Source organism: Salmo trutta, chromosome 34, assembly GCF_901001165.1.
Source record: "Salmo trutta chromosome 34, fSalTru1.1, whole genome shotgun sequence".
NCBI classification, from domain to species: Eukaryota; Metazoa; Chordata; class Actinopteri; order Salmoniformes; family Salmonidae; genus Salmo; species Salmo trutta.
In genome coordinates, this window is record NC_042990.1 from 31,351,841 (window position 1) to 31,378,645 (window position 26,805).

Sequence of the window (26,805 nt, forward strand, 5' to 3'; positions counted from 1 at the left end):
GTTTATAGTTACGTATAATTTATGGTTAATGTTATAGATATCCTCCTTGGTGTGGCTTTACGACATAGCATTCATTCATGAAATCTTTGAAATCAAAGCAAAAAGACATCAAAGGAACACTAGGTATACTTCAAATGGGACAGGCTAATGAAAAAATGAAAATATAAACAACGTGCTCAACGCCACCTCATACAAACTTAAATTGGGTGCTGGATCCTCATATATAATCCAAAGAACAAAAATAAGACAGCACTACGGTAAATAAACTGAAATTGACATTTTTATTACTCCACGAACGTTTGGGGTAGGAGCCCTTCTTCAGCTTGCAAGGCAATGGCAGTCAATGTCACGGCAACAAGACCTCACAGGTGGGCATCATTATAAATTCCCAGTCAGTACTGGCCCAATCAAGAGATCGCAGCAGAAAAAGCTGCGGGGGAAAAGTGAACATCAAATAAAGACAGACACACAATACAAATAAATTATGATGTCATTACCTAAATGTTTGGCCTATTTAGAACCTACTACAAACAAAAAATAAATAAAAAATGCCCAAGCGGTCTATCCAATATGTCTCTGGAGAAGTAATTTATCCCTCTCATTTATGTATATTTTTATCATGGTTGTGAATGGGTGCTCTTATGCTCACATATCCTTGTCTTAAGTTCCCGTTTGGTCTTACCCACATAATACAAGTTATAGGAACACTTAAGGAGATATACAACATATTTTTGTGATGCATGTTATTCTAGCAAGAAACGTTATCCTCTTACCTGAATGGGGACCGATAAGAGTACCCTTTGATCATGGCATAACAGTGGACACAGTTGTGACATGGGAAATTACCATGATTGGGGAGGATTCAAACGCTTTAACAAATCTGGGGTCGCTATGTAATATGTGCTAATGTCTATTAACCTCTTCCTCGATCAACCTTGAAATAGGACTGTAGGTGGACACCAAAGTTGCAGAGGTGGGAGAGGGATTCCTTTAACGTGTTTGCAATAATGCATTCCACTCCATTTGTCTTACTCTCTTAAGGCAATTGTCCAATAATTCTTCTTTATACCCTCTTGTTTTGAATCTTTCACATAAATCTTTGGCATGCACCTCAAATGATAAATCAGAGTCACAAATGCGCCTAGTGCGAAGGAGTTGGCTATATGGTCAACTACAGGCTGATCAAATCCACAAGTTTTCAATAGAGGAATAATGGAGTTAAATAGGCCTAGGGCATTAGTGGCTATGACAAAATACTAGACAGAGACGAGAATAACTAAAACAACACTTGGATATAGGACAAAAAAACGAAGCCCGAGGCCGAGCGTCACCTTTGCCAGTGGCAGAACAGAGACATGAACCAGTTGCCTGCCTGTAAATAAGTCACACCACAGAGAATCCCCAGCTAGAACTCTGCCTACCACTTCCTTATTTTGTTTGTTAGATTCCAAGCCATGAATCTTTCATGAGGAGATTATAGCGGGACCCTGGCTTCCCTAAGGGTACCTGGTAGGAGGCTGGCAATATCACTCGCTCTCTCACTCACTGCATTATTCATATGGTACTGTAGTCCTCAGATGTTGCTTACAGAATGAATGAATCCTAAACCGTACGTGAGCTAATTGGAGCTGCACGGATGTTAAAACAATCCCATAAACCTGCCTGCTAATGCTGCATGTTTAAACATGTAGATGACATTATAGAAAAAGTTGTCTATACTGATTTTCTCTGTACATAAAAACCAAAAAATGCATTGTTTACAACATCAATAAGCTTGCATATCAAGGATAGAAAGAATCAGGAATACTGTACACAAGCATTGGTTAGGCTACATATTCATACATGCACATAGACACATCAGGGCTGGGTTCAATTCCATTTCAATTCAACATTAACTAATTGAAAATAATTTGAATTTTAGTCTATTTCCTGAATTGACTGGAATTGAAATGTACTATCATTGTACCGTTTACACCATCTGTATCCTCTGCATGTGACAAATAAACTTTTATCCAATGTAAAAAACACCATTTCAAACTTTGCTACATAAGACCGACTCAAGGTGGTCGGTCACATATTAGCATTTTTCTAGCATAATGTTCAAAACATCTATAAGTGACTTTGTTGATCTTCAAAATCAATTTTAGATACTTTTGGATGTTTTGGACATGATGCACAAAAAATGCTAATATCGGTCCCATAGACTTCTTACAGGGTAAGGAAACCAATGTGTCATCTTGTGATTTGGGTGAACTATCCCTAAGCCTCCTTGATGTCTGCTGGTAATGAAGGAAGAGAGCTGCCTTTTTTGGAATTCCGTTATTGAAGGTTTTTATCTTATTGTCAGCCAAGTAAACAGTGTGCATTTTCATACAGGGTTTCGGGAACCAACATCTACTATTAGATGGATTTCTATCAGTCCAGATCCCTTTATAGTGTTTTAATATGATAGTAAATAATTTAGTCCAAGGGCATTGCACGTATACAGTTTTAACTGTAACTCCTGCTGACAACTAGGGCCACTACGTTTCATATTCATATGTAAATGCCATGCCTATGATGAGTGACAGCGATACTGATCGCTCCAGATGAGACATGATGACTAAATGTCACATCACTTCTCTGAATCCTTCTCCCTGGCTCTGTGGCGTCTAACTGTCTTACTCACGTGGAGCTGAGTGATGTTGACAGGACACCGTTCCCACTTCTCGTTCTCCAGAAACATCCGCAACTCCTCCAGGCGTGTCCTGGGCGGGCAGAGAGAAAGAGAGGGATGAAGAGAAAACAAAGAACAAAAGAAAGAAAGATGAAAAACAAAGACTAGAAAGAGAGAAAAAGAAGAGCGAAGTAGTCAGCGTTTGCCGATTAACGACCCATTGCCATTTACTTTCTAGCACAAGGGCTCCTGTTCCAGATGAAATGCATGGACTCAAACAGAGCAGGGAAATGCCACGGTGGGCACGGAGGGCAGTTTGTAGAGGGAGAAAGGGCAGTCAATACTCTGCTGTGATCATCGAGGCACCAGACTCACCCCCCAACCTCCCCCCGCTTGTGAGACCCCCCACCTGACGCCTCTCTCTTGGGGGTCAATAACAATTCATCCAAACGAAATGTCAGTGTAAACATCAAACATTACAGAGTCCTGGTCCCACAGCTTACAGGTGTTCGAATACATGGATCAACATATCTAACAACACCGACCAGTTACAGGGATTGTTACGAGGTGTTATGTTAGAAAAACAGTGTGCCAGATAAGTTAGTCATGTAACACCTTTTGTATTCAGAATAAGAGACTTGGTATTCAAGCACACACAGTGGACGGGGAGTGCCGCCAGTGCACAAGACATACCAGATATCTAGAAGCATCTCTTGAATCATTCTAAGTTATTAGGGGACAGAAAAAGTAGCTACAATGTCATATCCCCCGCTAAGCCCGGGGGGATCAATATACAGTACCAGTCAAAAGTTTGGACACAACTACTCATTCAAGGGTTTTTATTTATTTTAACAATTTTATACATTGTAGAATAATAGTGAAGACATCAAAACTATGAAATAACACATATGGAATCATGTAGTAACCAAAAAACACTAATGTACTTGTCCACTTGCTCAGTTGTGCACCGGGGCCTCCCACACCTCTTTTTGTTCTGGCCAGTTTGCTCTGTTATGTTCTGTGAGTAGTACACAGCATTGTACGAGATCTTCAGTTTCTTGTCAATTTCTCGCATGGAATAGCCTTCATTTCTCATTACAAGAATAGACTGACGAGTTTCAGAAGAAAGATCTTTGTTTCTGGCCATTTTGAGCCTGCATTCGAACCCACAAATGCTGATGCTCCAGATACTCAACTAGTCTAAAGAAGAACAGTTTTATTGCTTCTTTAATCAGACAACAGTTTTCAGCTGTGCTAACATAATTGCAAAAGAGTTTTCTAATGATTAATTAGCCTTCTAAAATGATAAACTTGGATTAGCTAACACAACATGCCATTGGAACACAGGAGTGATGGTTGCTGATAATGGGCCTCTGTTACGCCTATGTAGATATTCCATTAAAAATCAGCCGTTTCTAGCTAAAATAGTCATTTACAACATTGACAATGTCTACACTGTACTTCTGATCAATTTGATATTATTTGTTGGGGAGAAAAATAATTGGGGAGAAAAATAATTACGTAATCAGACTGGTGTTCAAACAGGGAAACATTCATATAACTTTGGCAAACATTTATATAACTTTGGCAAACATTCGCTAGCTAGGGGTGAGGTGCCTCACCTGTGATAGTTCTTGAAGTAGTTGACACTTTGACGTTTAATGGACTCCTGTAGCAACTCGGACTTACTGCCACAGAATCCTCCCCCAATTGCATCAGCCTGAGAGGGGGAGGGGGAGAGGGAAAGAAAGAGATAGAGGGGGGGTAGAAAGGGAGAGAAAGAGAGAGGGAGGGTAGAGAGGGAGAAAAAGAGTTAGAGGGGGAAGAGAGGGAGAGAAAGAGAGAGGGGGGAAGAGAGGGAGAAAAATAGGTAGAGTGGGAAAGAGAGACAAATGAGAAGCAATGCAAAATTAGATGGAAAGAACACAAAAGCGAGGAGGGGAAAGGAAAAGCATCTGCCAGCAGCTTCTGAATAGTTCAATGAACCCCATAGAGTTACTTCACAGCCATGTGGCCCCGAGACCGATCCCCGAGGAACCCCTATTCTCTCTCCCCACTGGCCCGTAAGGACACAGCCGACCCAGAAACCCGATTATTTAATTGACAAGCTTGTAAAGAGCCAAACTACAACTTTGTTCTGTTGGCGGAACAAGCAGATGAATTTATGCCCACGTAACTCCCTCTCCGCTCTGGTTGTGGTTCTTTTAAAACAAGGGGTTTCACATGGACTAGGGGGCAAGGCGGAAGGTTTAGGCTTTCGGTCCACCTCGTTCAAACCAATCATTGCTAATGAGGATGTGGTCCTAGAAATAGAATTACTAGAATGGGGATCTCCATTCAAGTCAATGTTCCATGATGGGTGGGCCGGCGTTCATATTGAGTGTACCCAATTCTATTTCATTCTATGTCTATATACTTGCTGATAACATCCAGGACCACAATGAAGCCATCGTATTTGAAGTTGGACATGTCTCTCCCAAGCAGATAAGCTTTCACTTTCAGCTGGACTTCCTGAAGGGAGAAGGGGAGCAGAATACTTGTTAGAGAGAGATATGGGAAGAGGGAGAGAGAGACGAGAGGGAGAGTGGGAAGAGCGAGACGAGAGATGAATGGAAAAGAGCGAGAGAGATGACAGATGAATGGAAAAGACAGAAAGAGAGGAGAGATGAGAGAGGGTAGAAATGAAAGAAAGCTTGTGTTCAGACCTGCCAGATTCGAGTGAGGCCATGTTCCAGTTTCTTCTTCACATAGCTGTGGTCAACAACCGCCTCTGCAGTGTCTGCGGCACCCGTCTCATCTGGGGACACAAATCACACACTGATTCATAAATACATCACACTTTAGTACCAGGCCTTATTCTGTCATCTGTTGTTGTGTTATTAATAGTGACTCATGATGTCAGTTGCTCGTTCAGATGTATCTGAAACTGACACTGGAACAGATTGGATTGGATTCACAGATGGCAAATTAGAAATGTAATTGATATACAAAAATAGGGGCAAATGAAAATATGGTGTCCTTGCAATAGGAGAGTTGAAAACAGAGAAATGGCATGAAACTAGAAACGAGTGTTTCAACCTCCATCTTAATAGTACCAGTGTTACCTCTGCTTTACAACCTCCATTTTAATAGTACCAGTGTTACCTCTGCTTTCAACCTCCATCTTAATAGTACCAGTGATACCTCTGCTTTACAACCTCCATTTTAATAGTACCAGTGATACCTCTGCTTTACAACCTCCATCTTAATAGTACCAGTGATACCTCTGCTTTACAACCTCCATCTTAATAGTACCAGTGATACCTCTGCTTTACAACCTCCATCTTAATAGTACCAGTGATACCTCTGCTTTACAACCTCCATCTTAATAGTACCAGTGATACCTCTGCTTTACAACCTCCATCTTAATAGTACCAGTGATACCTCTGCTTTACAACCTCCATCTTAATAGTACCAGTGATACCTCTGCTTTACAACCTCCATCTTAATAGTACCAGTGATACCTCTGCTTTACAACCTCCATCTTAATAGTACCAGTGATACCTCTGCTTTACAACCTCCATCTTAATAGTACCAGTGTTACCTCTGCTTTACAACCTCCATCTTAATAGTACCAGTGATACCTCTGCTTTACAACCTCCATCTTAATAGTACCAGTGATACCTCTGCTTTACAACCCCCATCTTAATAGTACCAGTGATACCTCTGCTTTACAACCTCCATCTTAACTTCTTGCCAGCAAGGTCTTTTTGTTCTCCATTTGTCGTTGCTTGCTGTGTTTGGGTGCATTTTCCACTGCGGCGGTTCTGTGATGAAATTGCCCTTTCGAGCTGTAGGGGTTGGGAGTGACCTCTCTCAGACAACTCCCACAAAGTTCAAGGTCATCTCAAGCTCAACCACTTTCCGTCAGTGGAAGTCAATGTTGATCCTCCAAATACTCCATGTTTTATGCTTCCTCTTGAGATGCATGTACTGTAGCCTACCAGGCACAGACCCCCTTCATCCTTCACTGCCTAATGTACACACTCATGAATACCATATCAAACACACACACCGATGCGGCAGATAGCCTGGCGGGTAGGAGCATTAGGCCAGTAACCGAAAGGTTGCTGGATCGAATCCCCAAGCTGACAAAGTAAAAATCTGTCCATGAGTAAGGCAGTTAACCCACTGTTCCCCGGGCGCCGATGACGTGGATGCCGATTAAGGCACCTCCCCGTACCTCTCTGATTCAGAGGGGTTGGGTTAAATGTGGAAGACACATTTCAGTTGAATACATTCAGTTGTACAACTGACTAGGTATCCCCCTTTCCCAATAATACACACCATATCAGACACACACACATCAATACACACCATATCACACACACACACACACGCATCAATACACACCATATCAGACACACAAATCAATACACACCATATCAGACACACACACACACATCAATACACACCATATCAGACACACACACATCAATACACACCATATCAGACACACACACATCAATACACACCATATCAGACACACACACACATCAATACACACCATATCACACACACACACATCAATACACACCATATCAGACACACACGCATCAATACACACAATATCAGACACACACACATCAATACACACCCTATCAGACACACACACATCAATACACACCATATCAGACACACACACACGCATCAATACACACCATATCAGACACACACACATCAATACACACCATATCAGACACACACACATCAATACACACCATATCAGACACACACACACACACATCAATACACACCATATCAGACACACACACATCAATACACACCATATCAGACACACACACATCAATACACACCATATCACACACACACACACATCAATACACACCATATCAGACACACACACATCAATACACACCATATCAGACACACACACATCAATACACACCATATCAGACACACACACACACATCAATACACACCATATCAGACACACACACATCAATACACACCATATCACACACATCAATGGAAGAAGTTGTTCTTTAATCTCAACATATCTCCTTTCTGTAAAACATGCTTAATAAATGGCATCCTCTTGTTCTGTTCTGTAAACACCAAGGCTACGTCCCAAATGGCACCCTATTCCCTATATAGTGCACTACTTTTGACCAGGTCCCACAGGGAATAGGGTGCCATTTGAGACAAAGCTTAGATGAAATCACTTGCCTTAGCAGACACAGGGTTGACTAATGACAGGGACTGTTTGGATGCAAACGGGAGGCCGCCCTCAACGCGTTATGTAAAATAATCAAACCGTGTTCCTTCTCTGTCTATGTAAGGGATAGTTAGGAGATGCAGAGCGACAGTCCTGAGCCTGACCTCTTCGTCACAAACACATTGTGAATCTCAGCCCCGCTGTCATCTAGAGTTTCCTCACTGTGTGGCTTCTTGTGGTGTCTCAGAACAGTTGATTCATCTAGTTTCCTCACCGTGTGGTGTCTCAACAGTTGAATCATCCAGAGTTTTCTAACTGTGTGGCTTCTTGTGGTGCCTCAGAAAAGTTGATGTGTTGTAGTCTTTTGTATGTAATTTCATATGGAGGGAACGACGAAATGTAGTGAGGGAGATTCACCCAGGCTTCATCGAGAAGAATTGTGTTACGTCAATGGAGTCTTGTCAGATGCATTGCAGCAATTTGTTACATGGTTTTTGTTTGCATATTGGGGTCTATGCAGAGAGACAAAATACAGAGTCAGCCACTTACTCACAGCCTTGACTGCAGAGGATAGGCAACATTCCCTCATATACAACAAGTCTTCAGATCTAAGGCAGTTTCCCTCTTCCTCTGTCCTTCCCTTCTTCTCTCTGGGGACGGATGCCTGGGGACGGATGCCTGGGGAAGGCTGCCTGGGGAAGGCTGCCTGGGGAAGGCTGCCTGGGGAAGGCTGCCTGGGGAAGGCTGCCTGGGGAAGGCTGCCTGGGGAAGGCTGCCTGGGGAAGGATGCCTGGGGAAGGCTGCCTGGGGAAGGCTGCCTGGGGAAGGCTGCCTGGGGAAGGCTGCCTGGGGAAGGCTGCCTGGGAAGGCTGCCTGGGGACGGATGCCTGGGGACGGATGCCTGGGGAAGGCTGCCTGGGGAAGGCTGCCTGGGGAAGGATGCCTGGGGAGGCTGCCTGGGGAAGGCTGCCTGGGGAAGGCTGCCTGGGGACGGATGCCTGGGGACGGATGCCTGGGGACGGATGCCTGGGGAAGGCTGCCTGGGGAAGGCTGCCTGGGGAAGGCTGCCTGGGGAAGGCTGCCTGGGGAAGGCTGCCTGGGGACGGATGCCTGGGGACGGATGCCTGGGGAAGGCTGCCTGGGGAAGGCTGCCTGGGGAAGGCTGCCTGGGGAAGGATGCCTGGGGAAGGATGCCTGGGGAAGGCTGCCTGGGGAAGGCTGCCTGGGGAAGGCTGCCTGGGGAAGGCTGCCTGGGGACGGATGCCTGGGGAAGGATGCCTGGGCTGGCAGAGAAAGGCACTGTGACCTCTTTAGTGTCAAAGTCTGAATATGACAATGGCTGTAACGTATGTCTTTCTCCCGCTGTTCTGTTCCTGTCATCTACAGAAGAAACACTGAGGCTAATGAGGAGGGTATGGCCGTGGGGCTCATCATCAGTAGCATGATGGGCAATGTGGATGAATGCCAACTTTACTGTTTGCATGGGGTTGGAAAATTCCTGTTAGTATGACGGGTTGGGAAAGCAAAGATGACACTGTTACTGCTACGAAGATGGGGGTGGAATATGTTTATGTTATTAAGATGGGGGTTGTAAAGCAGAGGTATCACTGGTACTATTAAGATGGGGGTTGTAAAGCAGAGGTATCACTGGTACTATTAAGATGGAGGTTGTAAAGCAGAGGTATCACTGGTACTATTAAGATGGAGGTTGTAAAGCAGAGGTATCACTGGTACTATTAAGATGGAGGTTGTAAAGCAGAGGTATCACTGGTACTATTAAGATGGAGGTTGTAAAGCAGAGGTATCACTGGTACTATTAAGATGGAGGTTGTAAAGCAGAGGTATCACTGGTACTATTAAGATGGAGGTTGTAAAGCAGAGGTATCACTGGTACTATTAAGATGGGGGTTGTAAAGCAGAGGTATCACTGGTACTATTAAGATGGGGGTTGTAAAGCAGAGGTATCACTGGTACTATTAAGATGGGGGTTGTAAAGCAGAGGTATCACTGGTACTATTAAGATGGAGGTTGTAAAGCAGAGGTATCACTGGTACTATTAAGATGGAGGTTGTAAAGCAGAGGTATCACTGGTACTATTAAGATGGAGGTTGTAAAGCAGAGGTATCACTGGTACTATTAAGATGGAGGTTGTAAAGCCGAGGTATCACTGGTACTATTAAGATGGAGGTTGTAAAGCAGAGGTATCACTGGTACTATTAAGATGGAGGTTGTAAAGCAGAGGTATCACTGGTACTATTAAGATGGAGGTTGTAAAGCAGAGGTATCACTGGTACTATTAAGATGGAGGTTGTAAAGCAGAGGTATCACTGGTACTATTAAGATGGAGGTTGTAAAGCAGAGGTATCACTGGTACTATTAAGATGGAGGTTGTAAAGCAGAGGTATCACTGGTACTATTAAGATGGAGGTTGTAAAGCCGAGGTATCACTGGTACTATTAAGATGGAGGTTGTAAAGCAGAGGTATCACTGGTACTATTAAGATGGAGGTTGTAAAGCAGAGGTATCACTGGTACTATTAAGATGGAGGTTGTAAAGCAGAGGTATCACTGGTACTATTAAGATGGAGGTTGTAAAGCCGAGGTATCACTGGTACTATTAAGATGGAGGTTGTAAAGCAGAGGTATCACTGGTACTATTAAGATGGGGGTTGTAAAGCCGAGGTATCACTGGTACTATTAAGATGGAGGTTGTAAAGCAGAGGTATCACTGGTACTATTAAGATGGAGGTTGTAAAGCAGAGGTATCACTGGTACTATTAAGATGGAGGTTGTAAAGCAGAGGTATCACTGGTACTATTAAGATGGAGGTTGTAAAGCAGAGGTAACACTGGTACTATTAAGATGGAGGTTGTAAAGCAGAGGTATCACTGGTACTATTAAGATGGAGGTTGTAAAGCAGAGGTATCACTGGTACTATTAACTTCAGCCTGAGACAAGGTACCTCAAAAGGCTAAACTACGTATTTTGTACCAGCAGCACAAGGTTTGAAGACTCCACCACTACCATCCTTTGAGACCACTGACATTAACCTGGATCAAAAAGAGAAGAAAAACTAAAGGGTAATCTAGATGAGGATGGACAGGCTTTGTCTTTTGGAGTGACATCCCTACTTATTGAAATCCCTAGCTATAGAAAGTGGGAAATATTCAGGTATGTCATACGTATGCAATATAATCCAGGGATTATGAAACAGGGCATAAGAGGGGTTCATTCATACAGAAAAGGTGATAACTGGCAGTCGGTAAAGAGATCTCCCACGCCATCCCAGAATAGAACATCTGAATTGTGCTAATTATGCTTCGAACAGCAGAAAATGGACTGAACGCCCCGGAAAATTGCCAAAGACTCCAGCCACCCGAGACATGGACTGTTCTCCATGCTCCCGTACGGCAGGTGGTACCGGCACATCAAGGCTCAGAACAACAAACTTCTAAACAGCTTCTATCCCCTGGTCATAAGACTGTTAAATACCTAACAACTACTGCTCCCCCCCGCACCCCTGCTAAAATGATTATTGATTAAATCTATTATTACCACTACGCTGCTGTTCATTGATTATTGATTGCAATTACCGTTAGTATCTATTTATTCTCTCCTGGTACTGGCCACTATTACTCCTGTTCACATGTGAGGTATACACTGAGTATACAAAACATTAGGAAGATCTGCTCTTTCCATGATATAGACCGACCAGGTGAATCCAGATGAAAGCCATGATCCCTTATTGATGTCTTAAATCCACTTCAATCAGTGTAGATGAAGGGGAGACAGGTTCAAATTCTTAAAGAGTCTATAGCGTCAATCTAAGTTTATCTGTCAATCTGTCAGTTTAAGCTAGAGATATCAATTTTTTGCATTGGATGCATCTCAATCCACTGCATCCGTCCATGTCGGCCTTCAGCATCTGCGGTGAAAGTTGACAGAGCTAGAGCAGTGTTTGTCAGACCACGATCAGTCTTTTCACGAAAACGTCTGTAGCGACCGAACAGTTTGGCCTAGAAACTAACATGACTCCACTGTGGAAAGGGGAGACTCATGAACCCGATGGCGTTCTCTGTTTTGCTTTGACCCCACAAGTGCCACAGGACTCCTCTGAATGTAACCCATACAAATAAATAAAGTATGGAGGTAGTTCTGTGCCAACAAAAATAAGGGGTTAAATGTGTCCCAAAAAAAACAAGAATATTTCCTGAGATTTCTTATATCTCCTAGATATAGGACAGACACTTCAAAACGTTATTCCTTATGAGTGGCGCAGCGGTCTAAGGCGCTGCATCTCAGTGCAAGAGGCATCATTACAGTCCCTGGTTCGAATACAGGCTGTATCACATCCGGCCGTGATTGGGAGTCCCATAGGGCAGTGCACAATTGGCCCAGCGTCGTCCGGGTTTGGCCGGGGTAGGCCATCATTGTAAATAAGAAATTGTTCTTAACCGACTTGCCGAGTTAAAGGTTAAATGTTTTTTTTTTATATTTAATAAATTAATGTGTTATTCAATGCGTTTCTATGGGCTATAGTAGTTGGCCAAATTCAATATTTCCCCAAAAAATATTTTATCCCTCCATATGTTAGCTTAGTAGTACACCCCTGTTCTGAGAGCAAAAGGCGTTCCCAATGTTTTGTACACTGTGTATATTACCACTAGTATATAACCATCAGTATTTATATACTCCTGCTACCAGTCACTTTCCAGCCCTGTTTACATGTATATCCACCTATCACACACACTCCACCATGCACACACCCACCCGTCACTGTTTATTATTGTTATTATTATTTATCCTGCTACCAGTCAATTTCTCCTAATCCCCCTCCTACATTTCCAGATCTACCTCAAACTACTCCAGTATGTATCCCTGCACATTGTAAATGTGGTATTAGCACGGACCCTGTATATAGCTTCCTCTTTTATTTATTGTGTCTTCTTTATTATATATAATTTACTATGAGTTATTATTTAGATATTGATTTATGCACTGTAGGGGTTAGAGCTTGCAAGTTAAGCATTTTACTGTACTTGTGCATGTGACGATAAAACTTGAACTGAACCGAAACAGGGAGGGACTACATGGACTTGTCCAATAAGAAGCACTCCTGTTGGTTTTCTGTTCTAATGCATTTTGTTATAGTGTGCTCTACTGAACACAACCCTGAAGTTGATTTCATCTTTACATCAGAACAATGACAAAGAACAGCACGACATCAGAGAACAGACAACCTACTGGAGAACAGTATGACATCACAGACAGAACAGACAACCTACTGGAGAACAGTATGACATCACAGAGAGAACAGACAACCTACTGGAGAACAATATGACATCACAGACAGAACAGACAACCTACTTGAGAACAGTATGACATCACAGACAGAACAGACAACCTACTGGAGAACAGTATGACATCACAGAGAGAACAGACAACCTACTGGAGAACAATATGACATCACAGACAGAACAGACAACCTACTGGAGAACAATATGACATCACAGACAGAACAGACAACCTACTGGAGAACAGTATGACATCACCGAGAGAACAGACAACCTACTGGAGAACAGTATGACATCACAGACAGAACAGACAACCTACTGGAGAACAATATGACATCACAGACAGAACAGACAACCTACTGGAGAACAGTATGACATCACAGAGAGAACAGACAACCTACTGGAGAACAGTATGACATCACAGACAGAACAGACAACCTACTGGAGAACAATATGACATCACAGACAGAACAGACAACCTACTGGAGAACAGTATGACATCACAGAGAGAACAGACAACCTACTGGAGAACAGTATGACATCACAGACAGAACAGACAACCTACTGGAGAACAATATGACATCACAGACAGAACAGACAACCTACTGGAGAACTCAGGTCAAATAAACGGAGGCCCATTTGTTGTTAGTTTCACCTTGTGAGGACTTGCACCTCCACTTTTTTCTTTGTGCAGACTGCAGCTTCATCCAGAGGACTTGGACTACTGTACTAATCTCTTTACAGGAACTGCAGTCTGAGGGTGGACGGAAGCTGATATTTGCACTGACCCAGATTATGACTGCAACTGGGGTGTTTAATTGAGAGACTCTTTATCTAAAACTCTCTGTTTAATCCCCTTTGTTAAGTGTTCTATCAATAGAACAAGTACTACTTCCATTGTTGAAATGAAATCCACATTGTCAACTCTATTCCTAGACCTATTGACCTTAGTACGATAAGCTATATATTTAGCTAACAAGGAACTGGATCTTAAGATCAACCCTATCCTCTACAAATCCTATTGACTGACTTAATGGATAACTATGCACCATCATCACTGCAGACATACTGACAGAATTTTGTCAGTTCCGGAAGCCTCATTAAACTCAGAGGCGATGGCGTTTGGATGGGAAACAAAGAAATGGTGCTTGGCAGTTGACAATGAGGGTTAATCAGTTCTCTCCATGATCTCAGCCAAATGATGCAGACGGGATGATAGATACCATCTTCCAAAATGCAGTCAAACCCATACTCAAACTTCCGCTTGTTCAAATCAGCCAAATGATGTTCAAGGCTGCAACAACATTTAAAAAAATATGCTGGAGAAAGTCATTTAACCAAGTTTAGAGCCTAACAAACATGTTGGAAAGTTTTAGAATTTGATCATAATTCTGACAAGGTCATGTGTTTGAGCAGGTGACCATTTCACCATCATCTTTCTTTATTTAAGAACACAAATGTTCATATTTCTCTCTCCTGATTGGATGGACTGTCATCAAGGCAAAGTGTGGCTACTTTGAGTATGTGGACATCTGCACGTTGAACATCTCATTCCAAAATGATGGGCATTAATATGGAGTTGGATCCCCCTTTGCTGCTATAACAGCCTCCACTCTTCTATGAAGGCATTCCACTAGATGTTGGAACTTTGCTGTGGGGACTTGCTTCCATTCAGCCACAAGGGCATTAGTGAGGTCGGGCACTGATGTTGGGCGATTAGGCCTGGCTCGCAGTCGGTTGTTTGAATGTTTGCAGCTTCCTGGCAATGTATCGCTGTTAAAAAGGGTATTATAGAATGGCAAGCCAAATAGTTATTGTCACGAGGTGTTGACTACTCAGTTTACCAGAACTGTTTGGAATTTGTTTACACTTCAATCGATGGACCCATTATTTAAATATCTCACCTTACCTGCTGGAGCGTGTATTTCACTGGTCATCCCCAAAGCCAACACCTCCTTTGGCCGCCTTTCCTTCCAGTTCTCTGCTGCCAGTGACTGGAACGAATTGCAAAAATCGCTGAAGCTGGAGACTTACATTTCCCTCACTAACTTTAAACATCAGCTATCTGAGCAGCTAACCGATCGCTGCAGCTGTACATAGTCCATCTGTAAATAGCCCACCCAATCTACCTACCTCATCCCCATATTGTTTTTATTTACTTTGCTGCTCTTTTGCACACCAGTTTCCCTACTTACACACCATCATCTGCTCATCATCATCTGCTCACCTATCACTCCAGTGTTATTAATCTGCTAAATTGTAATTACTTTGCTACTATGGCCTATTTATTGCCATACCTCCTCATGCCATTTGCACACACTGTATATAGACTTTCTTTATTTCTATTGTGTTGACTGTACGCTTGTTTATTCCATGTAACTCTGTGTTGTTGTTTCTGTCGCACTGCTTTGCTTTATCTTGGCCAGGTCGCAGTTGTAAATGAGAACTTGTTCTCAACTAGCCTACCTGGTTAAATAAAGGTGAAAAAAAACCCTGCACAACCAAGTGGAGCAGGGCTCTGTGCAGGCCAGTCAAGTTCTTCCACACCGATCTCGACAAACCATTTCTGTATGGACCTCGCTTTGTGCACGGGGGCATTGTCATGCTGAAAAAGGAAAGGGCCTTCCCCAAACTGTTGCTACAAAGTTGTAAGCACAGAATCGTTTAGAATGTCATTGTATGCGGTAGTGTTAAAATTTCCCTTCACTGGAAAAAAAGGGGTCTAGCCAGAACCATGAAAAACAGCCCCAGACCACTATTCCTCCTCCACCAAACTTTACAGTTGGCACTATGCATTGGGCTTGTGTGCGGCTGCTTGGTCATGGGAAACCCATTTCATGATGTTGCTTCCAGAGGCAGTTTGGAAGTCGGTAGTGAGTGTTGCAACCGAGGACACGCGATTTTTACAAGCTACCCGCTTCAGCACTCGGCGGTCCTGTTCTGTAAGCTTGTGTGGCCTACCACTTCGCAGCTGAGCCGCTGTTGCTCCTAGATGTTTCCACTTCACAATAACAGCACTTACAGTTGACCGGGGCAGCTCTAGCAGGGAAGAAATTTGATGAACTGACTTATTGGAAAGGTGGCATCCTATAACGGTGCCACGTTGAGCTCTTCAGTAAGGCCTTTCTACTGCCAATGTTTGTCTATGGCGATTGCATAGCTGTGTGCTCAATTTTATACACCTGTCAGCAACGGGTGTGGCTGAAATAGCCAAATTTGAAGGAGTGTCCACATACTTTAGGCCATGTAGTGCGTTTGTCACGTTGACTGGTCAGACATTTGTGTTCTAAATCTAAAATCCACCTGTTTTAAAATGACCACTACATCATCCGAGATACCGGAGTTTGATTACAGGCCTGTTACTGAGCTTTTTCTACTTTGACCCCAAAGACAACGCTAGAGATAATACAATATATAATTTGGGAAGTTAATTACGGTATAGATAGTCTCGCTTTCTCTGGAACAACAGTAGAGTTCTTTTGACATAAAACACCTGGAAAGCTAAGAAGGACCCATCGGTGTATCCAAACCGTATCACAGAGAGGGAAACAAATTGCACCACGGTTGTCTGTCCTGACTGGGCTAAGAACGACTGCATGAGTCACTCCCTGAAAGAAAGAATGGAAAAAAGAAAGAATGAAACAAAGCCCAGCCTAGGCCCACTGTTACATGACAGTATGACATAGAGGGGGATAGTTTTCATAAAAGAGATTCTCTGGTACTTTTATATACTTGTTAGCCAGTAGTTCTGAAAGTAGCACTACGTCGCATATGTGTACCACGTCATTGCGCTCTCTCTCTCACACTCTGATGTGTGTGCATCTTGCTAGCTGTCACTCAAATGGCGATGGGCTGAAGTTCATTGGCTAGAACTCGAATTGCTGGGGGGCTGGCTCACTTGGGGGAAAATGGAGGTAAAATGGCACAGCACAACTTCCAGAAAGCTGTCAAATCAAATCAAATGTTATTTGTCACATACACGTGTTTAGCAGCTGTTATTGCAGGTGTAGCAAAATGCTTGTTTTTCTAGCTCCAATAGTGCAGTAATATCTAACAATTTCACAATACATACAAATCTAAAGTAAAGGAATGGAATTAAGAACATATAAATATTTGGATGAGCAATATCAGAGCGGTATAGACAAAGATACAGTAGAATAGGATAGAATACAGTGTATACATATGAGATGAGTAATGCAAAATATGTAAACATTATTAATAAAGTGACATTTTTAAAGCGGCCAGTTACTTCAAGTCTATGTATAAAGAGCAGCAGCCACTAATGTGCTAGTGATGGCTATTTAACAGTCTGATGGCCTTGAGATAGAAGCTGTTTTTCAGTCTCTCGGTCCCAGCTTTGATGTACCTGTACTGACCTCGCCTTCTGGATGATAGCAGGGTGAACAGGCAGTGGCTCGGGTGACTGTTGTCCTTGATAATCCTTTTGGCCTTCCTGTGACATCGTGTGGTGTAGGCGTCCTGGAGGGCAGGTAGTTTGCCCCTGGTGATGTGTTGGACAGACCACACCACCCTCTGGAGAGCCCTGTGGTTTTGGGTGGTGCAGTTGCCGTACCAAGAGGTGATATAGCCCGACAGGATGCTCTCAATTGTGCATCTGTAAAAATTTGTGAGGGTTTTAGGTGCCAAGCCAAATTTCTTAAGCCTCCTGAGGTTAAAGAGGCGCTGTTGCGCCTTCTTTGTCACTAAATCAGCAGTTTTAACCATCTTTACACTGTAAATATGTTGTCCCCAAGTCCAGCATTTACATGTCAATTAAAACAGGTTTGAAAAGGAGGATTGTGGGAAAGCAGAACACAAAACTGCATTAAGGAGAGGGGACTCCTGCCCCTGTCTGTGTGGGTGGACCACTTCAGTTTGTCAGTGATGTGTACACCAAGGAATTTGAAGCTTTCCACCTTCTACACTGTGGTCGGTCAATGTGGATAGCGGGTGCTACCTCTGCTGTTTCCTGAAGTCTACGATCAACTCCTTTGTTTTGCTGACGTTGGGTGAGAGATTATTTTACTGGCACCACACACCCAGGGCCCTCACCTCCTCCCTGTAGGCTGTCTCATCATAGTTGGTAATCAGGCCTACTACTGTTGTGTCGTCTGCAAACTTGATGATTGAGGCGTGCGTGGCAAAGCAGTCATTGGTGAACAGGGAGTATAAGAGGGGGCTGAGCACGCATCCTTGTGGGGCCCCAGTGTTGAGTATCAGGGAAGTAGAGGTGTTGTTTCCTAACTTCACCACCTGTTACACAGGGCGGGGTTCAGACCCAGGGCCTCGAGCTTAATGATGAGCTTGGAGGGTACTATGGTGTTGAATGCTGAGCTTTAGTCAATGAACAGCATTCTTACGTTTCCTCTTGTCCAGATAGGATAGGGCAGTGTGCAGTGCCATGGCGATTGCATCGTCTATGGATCTATTGGGGTAGTAAGCAAATTGAAGAGGGTCTAGGGTGTCAGGTAAAGTAGAATTATATGATCATTGACTAGTCTCTAAAAGCCCTTCATGATAACAGAAGTGAGTGCTACGGGGCGATATTCATTTAGTTCAGTTACCTTTGCTTTCTTGGGTGCAGGAACATATTGAAGCATGTGGGGACAGCAGACTGGGATAGGGGGAGATTGAATATGTCCGTAAACACTCCAGCCAGCTGGTCTGCGCATGCTCTGAGGCCGCCTGGGCCGGCAGCCCTGCAAAGGTTAATACGCTTAAATGTCTTACGTCGACCACGGAGAAGGAGAGCCCATAGTTCTTGGTAGCGGGCCGCATCGGTGGCACTGTGTTATCCTGTTCTCCCTTTGTAGTCTGATGGTCTGTAGACCCTGCCACATACATCTCATGTCTGAGCCGTTGAATTGCGACTCCACTTTGTCTCTATACGGACGTTTTGCCTGTTTGATTGCCTTACGGAGTGAATAACTACACTGTTTGTATACTGCTATATTCCCAGTCACCTTGCCATGGTTAAATGCGATGGTTCGCGCTTACAGTTTTGCACGAAATCTGACATCTATCCACGGTTTCTGGTTAGGGTAGATTTTAATAGTCACAGTACAACATCTCCTATACACTTCCTGATAAAGTCAGTCACAGCGTCAGTGTATTCAGCTATGTTGTTCTCGGAGGCCACCCGGAACATATCCCAGTACCTGTGATCAAAACAATCTTGAAGCATGGATTCCGATTGGTCAGACCAGCATTGAATAGTCCTTAGTGCGGGTACTTCCTGTTTGAATTTCTGCCTCTAGGAAGGGAGGAGCAAAATGGATTGGTGATCAGATTTGCCAAAGGGAGGGCGGGGGAGGGCCTTGTAGGCATCCTGGAAGTTGGAGTGGCAGTGGTCGAGTCTTTTAGCAGCGTGAGTTGTACAGTCAATGTGTTTGTAGAACTTCGGTAATGTTTTTCTCAAATTTGCTTTGTTAAAATCCCCAGATACAATAAATGCGGCCTCAGGATATGTGGTTTCCAGATTGCATAAAGTCCAGTGAAGTTCTTTGAAGGCCGTCGTGGTATCGGCTTGACGGAGAATATATACGGCTGTGACTATAACTGCAGAGAATTCTCTTGGGAGGTAATATGGTCGGCATTTGATTGTGAGGTATTCTAGGTCGAGTGAACAAAAGGACTTAAGTTCCTGTATGTTATCACAATCACACCATGAGTAGTTAATCATGAAACATACACCCCTGCCCTTCTTCTTCCCAGAGAGATATTTATTCCTGTCTGCGAGATGAACTGAGAACCCAACTGGCTGTACGGACTCAGACAGTATATCCCTAGAGAGCCATGTTTCCGTGAAACAGACTGTTACAATTTCTAATATCTCTTTGGAAGGAAATACTCCCTCTGAGCTCGTCAACTTTATTATTCAGTGACTGAACATTAGCGAGTAATATACTCAGAAGCGGTGGGTGGTGTGCGCACCTCCTGAGTCGGACTAGAAGTCCACTCCGAGTACCTCTTTTCCACCAGTGGTGTTTTGGATCAGCCTCTGGAATCAGTTCAATTACCCTGGGGGGTACGAACAAAGGATCAGACTATTATTCCTGGTCGTAATGCTGGTGAGATACCACCGTTCTGATATCCAAAAGTTATTCTTGGCTGTATGTCATAACACAAACAAATTCAACACATAAAAATCTAAATACTGCAAAGTTTCCTAAGAGCTAGAAGCACGGCAGCCCTATCCATCAGCTCCATTTTTGCTTTCAAACTAGAGATTTTGTGGCTAATTGAGGTAAGATAGTAATTCTGCTCAGATTATGCGTGTATGAACTACACATTGACACATCCAGCCCAAAGCGGAAGATTTAAAAAATACTTAGTAGTCGCCAAAGTTCCAGAGCATGTCTTTAACAAGTGAGCAAGAAGGGAGATTAGCTCTTTTGACTGTCTGGGAGATGTAGAGAAAAGGTAAATGCTACTAAAGGGAACAAGGGAGGGAGGAAAGAGGAGAGGAGCCCGATGAGGAGGGTGATGTAACCGTGCAAAGACTTAAATGGTTAAATAGAGTAGTTCTAGGTTACTTTCTATCCAGGTTGGGCCTCAGTTTGACACCAGCATAATATGAATTAATATAGTGATAGAAGTCATTGCAATGTTCTCCAGAAAAATATCACAGCAGGGTCAAAGCAGTTAATGTTGGACAAGGAAGAATCTGGGAAGTGAGTGAGGTGTGATGAAACAGCATCCATTGTGTTACTGTTACACATTTCAAAATTGTAAACAGATATCCTCCCCCGACAACGGAAAGGAAGGATGCCAGAAAACAACCAGCCAATGTCTCACAGACTACAGCACAAAGTTCCAAGATGTAGTTTCGCCAAGTAATTCAACAAGATAAAACTGTGACAAGGAGCCTTGAGAAACTTGGACGGTCTCCAGTCAAGTCCTAGCCAGCCAAAACGTAATTTAAACACCCATCTAAAACGAATAAATTACTTGTTATTTAAGCAATAAGACACAGGGGGGTGTGGTATACGGCCAATATACCACGGCTAAGGGCTGTTGTTAAGCACGACGCAACGCAGAGTGCCTGGATACAGCCCTTAGCCGTTGTATAGTAGCCATATACAACAAACTCCAGAGATGCCTTACTGCTATTATAAACTGGTTACCAACATAATTAGAGCAGTAAAATGCAATGTTTTATCATACCCGTGGTATACGGTCTGATATACCATGGCTGTCAGTCAGTCAGCTTTCATGGCTCGAATCACCCAGTTTATAATTCATCTTTTGACCTGGCAACCACATTTACCTCATCATCGGGTTGGAAGTGACGAAGATGACGTTGGAGTGTGAAAACACACAACAAAGCTGGTCACAGGCCAGGGAAAGCAATTTACCTGCTGATAGGCCCGGCAAATGAAGGAGAGAATCAGCCTTAACAAATACAGAGGTAAGTAGCAGAGGCAATGGAAGGCAATGGGAGGCGTAATTGTCAATTTCCGCCCGGGGATTACTGTATTATTTAATGTCTCAGACACGCATAATTAGCCAAGCAATCATGTACATGAAAATGCCTAAATGATCAGGATCACAAGGAACTGGTGTAGCTACGTATCAATGACATCATCTGTTACGCTAACTATGGAGTCACTTTTGGACTGAATCAAGGAAGGCAGTTGTCCAAGTTAGGCCTTAATATATCATAGAGTCACACCAAGAAATAACACAAAAAACAGGACATGTTGTGAGAAATCCTATGCTCCTAAGACATTATTTTATTAAATCTTTATTTAACTAGACAAGTCAGTTAAGAACAAATTCTTATTTTCAGGGGCAGAACGCCAGATTTTTACCTTGTCAGCTCGGGGATTCAATCTTGCAAACTTTCGGTTACTAGTCCAACGCTCTAACCACTAGGCTACTTGTCGCCACATCATAAGCCAATCACAAATGACCGTGAAAAAACACAACTTGTTCACCAACAGCAAACGTTACTATTTCATCGATTTTGATTTCATTTTATGTTGGTTTCATCTTAGAATGAGGCGAAGCTGTACACGTGTCAATGCCCCCTCTATCCTGGATTGAGTTTATGTTTAGCGTGGCAGTTCTAAGCGAAAGGTCAATACGAAGGGTTCCAGTCAGTGCTGTGAGCTTGTAACCAATCCACTAACAGCAGCCATTTATCCTCTCACCACCGAGGACCTGTCAGAGCTGAGCGAACATGACAGTGGGTGAGCTAAGGCTGCAAATTCAATTTGGCAAGATGGGAGGGAACCCATATTCAATTCAGAAACAACTTCCCTTTATTGAGTGGTGACAATAATTACTGATACATCATGGTGACAGGTTCATTATAGCAGCTGTGGTGACGCTCCGTAGAGGTGATGCAGGCTGCGTACCGAATAACACCCTATTCCCTGAATAATGGCTCTGGTTAAAAGCAGGGCACTTTATCTGGAATAGGGTGCCACTTGGGATGCATACGCAGTGTTGCAGCCATCAAGGGACCTTTAAATAATTTTCTCCAATGACAGAGAGGAGCCTGGCGGTCATGCAGGTCGCCCGGTAGAACGTGTTGGTGGGGACAAGGACACACCGCACAGTCTGACAAATTAAGACCAGCATGTGAATCACTCTTCTTAAGGCTGTGGTATACACAGAGATGTACACCCACTTACAAGAACACACAAACACACACACCGAATACACACACACACACACCCTTTACGTAGAGGAAGGGTGAAAGCGTATGCAGAGTGAGGACACCTTCACTTAGAGGGTAGTAGAGGACAGCCAATCACACCCACTGATATGACAGCACCTCTTGATGGATGGCCCCGCCTCCTCTGATTAAAACTTCACTCACAGAACAAGGAGATATGCTTAACTAAGGTGTGGAAGCTGGAGACTTGAAGGGCGCGTTCCAAACGGAAACCTATCCCCTATTTAGTACACTACACAGGGAATAGAACGCCATTTGGATCTCAGCCGAAGTCTCAACGGCACCAGTGATCAGGGGATAAAGGCATTACCGTGGTCCTATTCGTCATTGCCCATTTTCTTAATCAATCCAATGAACTGAAGGGGGAAATTAAACCCCTTTTCCACAGAGAAAGGACAAGTTCCGCATCTGAGCCAAAACTACTATTGATTGAAAAAGTATTTGAAAATGCAAACTAATAGGAAGGAATAGAAAACTTTGCTAAATGATAAAACTGAAACTTTATCGCCATTGAAACAGAGCCAATGGTTGTTTGTCCCAGTCTTGGATACCTTAGTAAGGTGATAGTAATGATGACACAAGCTGGAATTTTCTTGCTTCTCAAATGATCTAGCTACCTGCATCTCTCTGGCTCATAGTTATATACAGTACCAGTCAAAAGTTTGGACACCTACTCATTCAAGGGTTTTTCTTTATTTGTTCTATTTTATACATTGTAGAATAACAGTGAAGACATCAGAACTATGAAATAACACATATAGAATAATGTATTAACCAAAATAGTGTTAAACAAATCCAAATATATTTTAGATTTTAGATTCTTCAAAGTAGCCACCCTTTACCTTGATGACAGCTTTGCACACTCTTGGCATTCTTTCAACCAGCTTCACCTGGAATCCTTTTCCAACAGTCTTGAAGGAGTTCCCACATATGCTGAGCACTTGTTGGCTGATTTTCCTTCACTGTGTGGTCCAACTCATCCCAAACTATCTCAATTCTGTTGAAGTCGACTGATTGTGGAGGCCAGGTCATCTGATGCAGCACTCAATCACTCTCCAAGTGCGACTGAAATTTTCCGGATTGACTGACCTTCATGTCTTTAAAATAATGATGGACTGTCATTTCTCTTTGCTTATTTGAGCTGTTCTTGCCATAATATGGACTTGGTCTTTTACCAAATAGGGCCATCTTCTGCATCTTTTATATACCACCCCTACCTTGTCACAACACAACTGATTGGCTCAAATGCATTGAGAAGGAAAGAAATTCCACAAATTAACTTTTAACAAGGCACACATGTTAATTGAAATGCATTCCAAGTGACTACCTCATGAAGCTGGTTGAGAGAATGCCAAGAGTGTGCAAAGGTGTCATCAAGGCAACGGTTGGCTACTTTGATGAATCCCAAATATAAAATATTTGAGTAGGTGTATATATAAAATACACCTTCTGCCTTTCCAGCAGATAGGCCATTAGCTTAGCTACCTTGTAATAACATGTAAAACTCTCTGAGCGATTCACTGTGGCCTGTTTTGGAGACCATAGCAGTATTGCACTTGATAACCCTGTTTGATTGTGATGGGGGGGTTGGGTTTCTCAGAAAAGTAGAACACTCCATACGTCATTCATTTGATCTAATCTAAATATCACGTAAACAATGCGTCGTCCTCCCTGTGGCTGTACAGAATCATCCTTAATAAATACATGAATAATACATAAATAACTCCTATCAGGGGGTGAGCACTGAGGGACATGATGTGGTCTGTAATTAGGATAAATACATACATATTTTTCTCTTACAAATATCAATCAAAACGGTGCTTAAATTAACATGATAATGGAATGGAAATGTACTGTATATTTACAGGTTTAAATATCAGTTTATCTCCATATCACAGTTTATCTCCATTTATCTCCACCGTGTGGATTATTTTTTATTATTCAGCTAATCATTAGATTAATCATTAGAAACATTAGATTCAAGAGGTCTTTGGAGGGCTCGGTGACTTTTCAAAGTCAGCAGTGTGTTGGCGTCAACAAAGCACAAGCACCTATCACTTTCAGGCTTGGTTGGTTCAATGACCTTTTACATGGACAGCCTGAAAGAGGGAGAGCCACTGAAGTAACACTAGAAAACAAATTCCACTTGACTATCAACACACTGGTAAGTGCGGCGACAAATTCAACCTCAATTACCCATACCATCACGCCAATGTGTGCTGTGTGGGCTGTGCAAATGCAGCGCTGCGCATTCACAACCATTTTTGTTATATGAAGGGGGGTAGATGAGAAGGCAGTACCGTAGCTCTGCTCTCTATAAAGGGCAAATGCAATACTTACAAATCCATCAATCGCTGTGATCAGGGGATAAGGCATCACCATGGTCCTACTCGTCATCGCCCATTTTCTTAATCAATCCAACATACAGAAGGAGGAAATGAAACGCCTTTTCCACAGAGAAAGGACAAGTTCCGGATTTGAGTGAAAGCTACTGCTGATTGACAAAGTATTTGAAAAGGCAAATGAATAGGAAGAAATTGTCACGTGTGCTCCCGCTCTCCCTCTGGCACTCCAGGCTGCCATTATTACGCACACCTGTCACCATCATTACGCGCAGCTGCACAATATGGGACTCACCTGGACTCCTTCACTTTGATGATTGACTTCCCTATTTTGGTCTGCTCCTCCCTTTGTTCCCGGTGTCAGCATTAATGTTGTTATGTGTTCATGTCCAGACGCTGTCCTGTCCTATGTCTGTTGCTAATTAAATGTTCACTCCCTGTACTTGCCAGCATTGAGCCTTACAGAAATAGAGAACTTTACTCAACAATACGTCTGTGGGACAGTAATGGGGGTGGCAGGTAGCTTAGCGGTTAAATGCGATTAACCCCAAAAGAATCGCTGGTTTGAAACCCCGAGCCGACAAGGTGGAAAAATCTGCCGTTCTGCCCTTGAGCCAGGCAGTTAACCCCCACCACCACCCCCTAAACTGCTCCCCTGGATGTTAATTAAGGCAGCCCCATGCACCTCTCTGATTCAGAGGAGTTGGCTTAAATGCGGAAGACACATTTAGGTTGAACACATTCAGTTGCGCAACTAACTACTGTAAGTATCCCCTTTTCCTTAATGAAAGTCAACTCCCCTTTCTTTTTTATATATTTCTTTACACAATCAGCTTAAATTGATTTAGGGGTGGCTAATAAGTGTCTAGCTTCTAAGAACTTCTAGAGGACGAGGGGAAACTACGGCAGCAGAAATGCAAGGTGAACTGTACAACGTGAAGGTGAGGGTGGCTAAAGGGATCTTTATTATATGGGATGTTCGAGGCGTTTAGGTGTATTAAGCCTAAGGGAATCAGGGCTTTAGGTGTATTAAGCCTAAGGGAATCAGGGCTTTAGGTGTATTAAGCCTAAGGGAATCAGGGCTTTAGGTGTATTAAGCCTAAGGGAATCAGGGCTTTAGGTGTATTAAGCCTAAGGGAATCAGGACTTTAGGTTTATTAAGCCTAAGGGAATCAGGGCTTTAGGTTTATTAAGCCTAAGGGAATCAGGGCTTTAGGTTTATTAAGCCTAAGGGAATCAGGGCTTTAGGTGTATTAAGCGTAAGGGAATCAGGACTTTAGGTGTATTAAGCGTAAGGGAATCAGGGCTTTAGGTGTATTAAGCCTAAGGGAATCAGGGCTTTAGGTGTATTAAGCGTAAGGGAATCAGGACTTTAGGTGTATTAAGCGTAAGGGAATCAGGGCTTTAGGTGTATTAAGCCTAAGGGAATCAGGGCTTTAGGTGTATTAAGCCTAAGGGAATCAGGGCTTTAGGTGTATTAAGCCTAAGGGAATCAGGGCTTTAGGTGTATTAAGCCTAAGGGAATCAGGGCTTTAGGTTTATTAAGCCTAAGGGAATCAGGACTTTAGGTGTATTAAGCCTAAGGGAATCAGGGCTTTAGGTGTATTAAGC

The 26,805-nt window shown here is 43.1% G+C and overlaps 1 pseudogene; it reads right to left on the reverse strand.

Annotated features, from left to right (window-relative positions):
* Nucleotides 1–26,805, reverse strand: part of LOC115174021 (syndetin-like) — a 274,337-nt pseudogene that overhangs the window by 118,459 nt on the left and 129,073 nt on the right.